This window comes from Pseudophryne corroboree, unplaced genomic scaffold, assembly GCF_028390025.1.
Source record: "Pseudophryne corroboree isolate aPseCor3 unplaced genomic scaffold, aPseCor3.hap2 scaffold_2960, whole genome shotgun sequence".
Lineage (NCBI taxonomy): Eukaryota > Metazoa > Chordata > Amphibia > Anura > Myobatrachidae > Pseudophryne > Pseudophryne corroboree.
The window spans coordinates 26,719-33,192 of record NW_026969630.1 but is presented as its reverse complement, the minus strand read 5'-3'; the positions used below and the strand labels follow the sequence as shown (position 1 = coordinate 33,192).

General features: G+C 49.6%; 4 non-coding genes across 4 annotated transcripts; all 4 read left to right on the top strand.

The window, feature by feature from the left end:
- Positions 1 to 4,490: 4,490 nt before the first annotated feature.
- LOC135015605 (U1 spliceosomal RNA) lies at positions 4,491 to 4,654 on the top strand. The gene has a single exon (XR_010213825.1). It is a non-coding gene; the product is annotated as a U1 spliceosomal RNA (small nuclear RNA).
- Positions 4,655 to 4,806: 152 nt separating this feature from the next.
- Positions 4,807 to 4,969, top strand: LOC135015599 (U1 spliceosomal RNA). The gene has a single exon (XR_010213819.1). It is a non-coding gene; the product is annotated as a U1 spliceosomal RNA (small nuclear RNA).
- A 674-nt stretch (positions 4,970 to 5,643) lies between these two features.
- LOC135015598 (U1 spliceosomal RNA) lies at positions 5,644 to 5,805 on the top strand. Its single transcript, XR_010213818.1, has one exon. It is a non-coding gene; the product is annotated as a U1 spliceosomal RNA (small nuclear RNA).
- Positions 5,806 to 5,957: 152 nt separating this feature from the next.
- LOC135015600 (U1 spliceosomal RNA) lies at positions 5,958 to 6,120 on the top strand. Its single transcript, XR_010213820.1, has one exon. It is a non-coding gene; the product is annotated as a U1 spliceosomal RNA (small nuclear RNA).
- The last annotated feature ends 354 nt before the right edge of the window (positions 6,121 to 6,474 follow it).

Sequence of the window (6,474 nt, the reverse complement as noted above, 5' to 3'; positions counted from 1 at the left end):
ATATGTGTGCAAACTGAGTATTGCATATATACCTTATATACCCGCAAAGTCACTGTTCTACATGTGCGTTTTTTTATGCACAATTTGTGCGCACCTTAAAATTGTTTAAGTTGCCATACTAATGTCGCTCATCTGTGTTGTGCTTTTGTTTAATAAATCACGAAGATGTTGCGTTGTGCACCTAAACGTAGATGTGCTGCCTCATGTTACTTTGTGAATAAATTCCTTTGTGTTCCCAAAAGCCTCTGAGTGCCATCACTTCTACAATTGATCACTTTTCAAGCCTAGTACATGCTGGACCAGGCCAGGATATCAGGGTAACTTGCGTGCATCTGAGTACCGAACTACCTGTAAGTGTGTGTATGTATGTATATATATATATATATATATATATATATATATATATACACACACACACAACGAAGTCTGGTGCCACTAAAGGGTCTGCACAGTTAGTCCGACAGACAGTAGATCTTGTAGATCAACGTTTCCATTTCATGTCTAAATCGGCCTCAGTTTCACATCCTGATGACGATTTAGTCATTAAATCAAAACGTTGATTTACAAGATCCACTGTCTGTTGTACTAACTGCAGAGACCCTTGAGTGGCACCCGAGTTCGTAGTGTATTTGTGAGGTATCTTACCTGGGTGAGCACCTGGCCGGTACGGACTTTAGTGGGAGTAACGGTGGATGTACATTGTGTGTGTGTGTGTGTATGTGTGTGTCAGTGCCGTAACTAGGCATTTTAGCGCTGTGTGCAAGAAACGATAGTGGCGCCCCCCCCAATGTAAGATAGGGGCAGTGCACGCCTAACGTGCGCAAAAAATTTATAGGGGCGTGGCTTAAAGGGGAAGGGTGCGTGGCCACAAAATAATAGCAATTCATACTACGGTGCACAGTAATCTACATTATTCAAATTTCGCTGCACAGTAGCGCCCCTTTTATACATTACAATAGACAGCGTCCCCCTTTTTACACATTACAGCAGCCAGTCCCCCTTTTTACACATTGCGGCAGCCAGTCCCCCTTTTTACACATTGCGGCAGCCAGGCCCCCTTTTTACACATTGCGGCATCCAGGCCCCCTTTTTACACATTGCGGCAGCCAGTCCCCATTTTTACACATTGCGGCAGACGGGACCCCTTTTTACACATTGCGGCAGACGGTGACCAAGAGAGAGAGAGAGAGAGAGAGAGAGAATATACTTACTTTCTCCCCGCTGACAGGCTCCTCGTGCAGCTTCCTCTCGGTGCAGGCTGTGTGAGATGAGAAGGAGGAGGAAAGAGGGGGAGCAGGGAGCCGCAGCAGCGCTATTTGATTGGTAGTAAGCGCCGCTGCAGCATCCCCCTCTCCTCCTGTATTGGTTGCCTGGCGCTGCTGTGGATGCTGGGAAACCGCATCCCAGCATCCTTAGCAGCGCCGGGTAGCCAATACAGGAGGAGAGGGGGATGCTGCAGCGGCGCTTACTACCAATCAAATAGCGCTGCTGCGGCTCACTGCTCCCCCTCCTTCCTCCTCCTTCTCTCCGCTGCCCGGCGCTGGTCCTCTTCTCCCTACACAGCGGGGCGCACGGCGCAGACTTCGGCGGCATGTAATGAGTCAATTTGACTCATTACATGCCGCTGGCCGTTGCGCCCTCAGGGCAACTGCGCTGTGTGCCAAGCCCCCTTGGCACACACGTAGTTACGGCCCTGGTGTGTGTGTATATATATATATATATATATATATATATATATGTAGGATGCGGTCAAGATACCGCCGACGGAATCCCAACTGCCACAATCCCAACATATTCTCCCTCCGTGGGTGTCCAGGACACCCATAGAGGGAGAATATAATAGTGTGCCGAGCGTAGCGAGGCACCGTGCCCGCAGTGTGGCGAGCGAAGCTAGCCCGCAAGGGGCTGCGTTCCGCTCGCCACCCCTGTCGGCATTGTGTTGTTGGGATTCCGGCGTCGGTAAGTCATCAGCGGCATTGTAATGAGTCACTACAAGCCGCCTGTGTGCGTGTGCTGCCGCCGGAGAGGAGCAGCTCCGGGGGCAGGGGAGGAGTAGGGGGACTCTGGAGCTGCAGCAGCGCAGTGTAATTGTTGGTGGCGCTGCTGCAGTTGTCCCTCTCCTTCTGCATTGTCTGGACGCCGCCGCTGTGAATGCTGGGATGCGCCTCCCTCATCCCAGCATTCACAGCGGCGGCGGCCAGCCAATGCGGAAGGAGAGGGACAGCTGCATGTGACGCTGCCACCAATTACATAGCGCTGCTATTTGTCTGTCTATCTATCTATCTTCTATCTATCTATCTATCTATCTATCTATCTATCTATCTATCTATCTATCTATCTCTCTCTCTCTCCTGTTTACCTAATGTATGAAAGGTGGACTGGCTGCCGTAATGTGGAAAAAGGGAAATCCTGTGTGCCAGAATGTGTGAAAAGGGGGACTGGCTGCCGTAATGTGCTTAAACAGGGATTGTCTTCCGTAATGTGTAAAAGGGGGGACTCTAGGGGTCATTACAAGTTGTTCGATCGCTAGGAAATTTTTGCAGCGCTGTGATCATGTTAAAACTTGGCCAAACTGTGCATGCATATGCACTGCAATGCGCAGGCGCGTCCTACGGGTACAAAGAGGATCGGTGCTGGCCGATAGATTTTACGAAGAATCCATTCGCACAGTCGATCGCAAGGTGATTGCCAGGAAGAGGGTGTTTATGGTTGGCAACTGTCCGTTTTCTGGGAGTGTTTGCAAAAACGCAGGCGTGTCCAAGCGTTTGCAAGGCGGGTGTCTGACGTCAATTCCACGACCAAAAAGACTAAAGTGATCGCAGTGGCTGAGTAAGTCCAGAGCTACTCAGAAACTGCAAAAACTGTTTTGGGGCCACTCAGCTGCAAAGGCGTTCCCACACTTGCCAAGTGAAAATACACTCCCCCATAGGCGGCGACTCTATGATCGCAGCGCACCCAAAAGTTGCTAGTGAGCGATCAAATCCGAATGACCCCCCTCTGTCTGCCGTAATGTGTAAAAAGGGGAATCTATCAGCCGTACTGTGTAAAAGGGGCTCTACCTGGTGTAGTGGCGCTACTGTGCGGTGTAATTTAAATAATAGAGACTACTGTGCACCGTAGTATGAATTGGGATTCTTTTGTGGCCACACACCTTCCCCATGAAGCCATGACCCTATATTTTTTGGAACGGCTGCGGCGCACACTGCCCTTATATTACATAAGTGTGGGGGCCGCTGATGCTGTTTTTTGCACACAGCGCTAAAATGTCTAGTTACGGCACTGGTGCACAGTTGCTTGACACAGAAAACTACAACAAAAAAGTATTCCCAGTTTGGCCCAATAGAAAGTTGATTAGAAAAATGTACTGAGTCCGAAAAGAACACAAACACACACATATACATAGACATATATATATATATAAATGACACAACTGTATTATAAATCGAAACAATAAATCAAATACTAACCAAACAGTTCTTTATCATTCTCAGCAAGCTCATTGAAATCAGCTTTCAAATCACAGCAAAGCTCGTGCCAAGCCTTTCTGGTGGCATTTCTGTCTTTATAAACTTCAAGAGTTTTATCCCACAAAACTGGTCTGATTTCTACCAAGGAAATCAGTCTCTCAGTGTCAATATCTAGCTCTGCCATTTTCTCCAAACTACGCCTGCAGTGAGTGCACTGATGTGGGCGGGTTGTAGTGTTTTTATCAATAAACCATGTGATGTATGGGTGAGGAAACACATCGTTCCCGGCGAATAGCTGTTGTGTGTGTAAGCACTCATTGACAGTGCTTATACACTGAATCAGACAGACGGCAGGAGCACGGGCCGGCAGCCGGACTATTCAGTGGTGAGTCCCGGCTGTTACCCGGCAGCTGGGCCGGCACCGTGCCGTGTGTAAGGACACATTGCGCTGCATGTGTCTTTACATCACGGCAGCAGTTAAAAGCCGGCCGTGTGTTTGCCGGGCGGCGACAGCCGCCTCGTGTGTTTTAGCACTTACAGAGCAGCTCTGGAGCTGTTACAGTGCCCAGCTGCTGCAAGAAATAAGCTTGAATGCTTAAGGGGCTGGGGCATAGCCAACATGAGCCCTACACCGAAGGAGGGTGGAGGTGTTTAATGCGAACTAGGGGTCATCCAAGCGCCGCAAAAGGCCGCCATGCCCTGCACGCCCCTTTTCTCTTTTCATATGCAGACGAGGGTTGAAGCCAACTTTGACCCACTGCTTGGATGACATCACCATATGCAAATCCATCTGCTGCAGGCCTTCCCCCAGGAATGCTTGCACTAGTTGTTGCATTTGGTTTGTTGTTTGGGGGTGCTTCAGTATTAGGCAGCCTTCTGCCCTCCCATGTTCATCTGAAAATATGTGTTCTCCCTGCAGTTGTTGTCCCCAGATGAGAGTTCCCTTGTGCTGCCTCAGTTGAATCTCCTTTACTTGACAGAGATGTGCCTGAGCAGCGGCCCTCCCCAGCCCTATCCCTAATCATACTTATTTTGCATAGGAGATACCATGGTCATGAAGGTTGTTCTCCCAGGGTGAGGTTCATTCATTGCATTCTGGGTATGCTGACCCCTGTGATTTCCCCAAATGTGGGAAACTCGACTGCATTATTTGTGGTAGTGGGGGACTGTGTTTGTGCTTTCCTCTAGTCAGCTCTGGTAAAAGTCAGATTTCTTTGTCTCAGATCTTCCTCTAGCCTTGTTCTTCTTTCGAGAGTTCCCTTGTGCTGCCTCAGTTGGATCTCCTTCACTTGACAGGGGGGTGCCCGAGCAGCGACCCTCCCCAGCTCTAGCCCAACTCCTACTTACCTGCCAGGTGAGATACTATGATCATGAAGGTGCTTCTCCCAGGGCAAGGCTCACCCATTGCACTCTGGGTGTGTTGCTCCTGCGATTTCCCCAAATGTGGGAAACTTGACTGCATAATTTGTGTTTCCCCTGGTCGGCTCTCGTATAATTCAGATCTCTTTGTCTCAGGTCTCTCTCCAGCCTAGTTTGCTGTCTGTTTCCACTTCTTTTTTTTTGAGCCACTCCCTTCTATACCCTTGTGCACTATCCTGACTTCTCCTCCTGTCTGCTTACTTTGTGCCTTCCAATGCACAATGCAAACTACAGGCAGTGCTGCAGGGCCCACACCCTTTTACTTGCCTTACAGAGCAGCTCTGGAGCTGTTACAGTGCCAAGCTGCTGCAAGAAATCAGCTTGAATGCTTCAGGGGCTGGGGCATTGCCAACATGAGCCCCACACCGAAGGAGGGTGGGGGTGTTTAATGCGAACTAAGGGTCATCCAAGCGCCGCAAAAGACCGCCATGCCCTGCATACCCCTATTCTCTTTTCATATGCAGATGAGGGTTCCCGCCAACTTTGGCCCACTGCTTGGATGACATCACTGTATGCAAATCCGTCTTCTGCAGACCTTCCCCCTGGAATGCTTGTACTAGTTGTTGCATTTGGTTTGTTGTTTGGGGGTGCTTCAGTATTAGGCAGCCTTCTGCCCTCCCATGTTCATTTGAAAATATGTGTTCTCCCTGCAGTTGTTGTCCCCAGATGAGAGTTCCCTTGTGCTGCCTCAGTTGAATCTCCTTTACTTGACAGAGATATGCCTGAGCAGCGGCCCTCCCCAGCCCTATCCCAAATCATACTTATTTTGCATAGGATATACCATGGTCATGAAGATTGTTCTCCCAGGGTGAGGTTCATTCATTGCATTCTGGGTATGCTGACCCCTGTGATTTCCCCAAATGTGGGAAACTCGACTGCATTATTTGTGGTAGTGGGGGACTGTTTGTGCTTTCCTCTGGTCAGCTCTGGTAACAGTCAGATTTCTTTGTCTCAGATCCTCCTCTAGCCTTGTTCTTCTTTCGAGAGTTCCCTTGTGCTGCCTCAGTTGGATCTCCTTCACTTGACAGGGGGGTGCCCGAGCAGCGACCCTCCCCAGCTCTAGCGCAACTCCTACTTACCTGCCAGGTGAGATACTATGATCATGAAGGTGCTTCTCCCAGGGCAAGGCTCACCCATTGCACTCTGGGTGTGCTGCTCCTGTGATTTCCCCAAATGTGGGACACTTGACTGCATAATTTGTGTTTCCCCTGGTCGGCTTTCATTTAATTCAGATCTCTTTGTCTCAGGTCTCTCTCCAGCCTAGTTTGCTGTCTGTTTCCACTTCTTTTTTTTTGAGCCCCTCCCTTCTATACCCTTGTGCACTATCCTGACTTCTCCTCATGTCTGTTTACTTTGTGCCTTCCAACGGACAATGCGAACTACAGGTAGTGCTGCAGGGCCCACACCCTTTTACTTGCCTTACAGAGCAGCTCTGGAGCTGTTACAGTGCCAAGCTGCTGCAAGAAATCAGCTTGAATGCTTCAAGGGCTGGGGCATTGCCAACATGAGCCCCACACCGAAGGAGGGTGGAGGTGTTTAATGCGAACTAGGGGTCATCCAAGCCGCAAAAGGCCGCCATGCCCTGCAT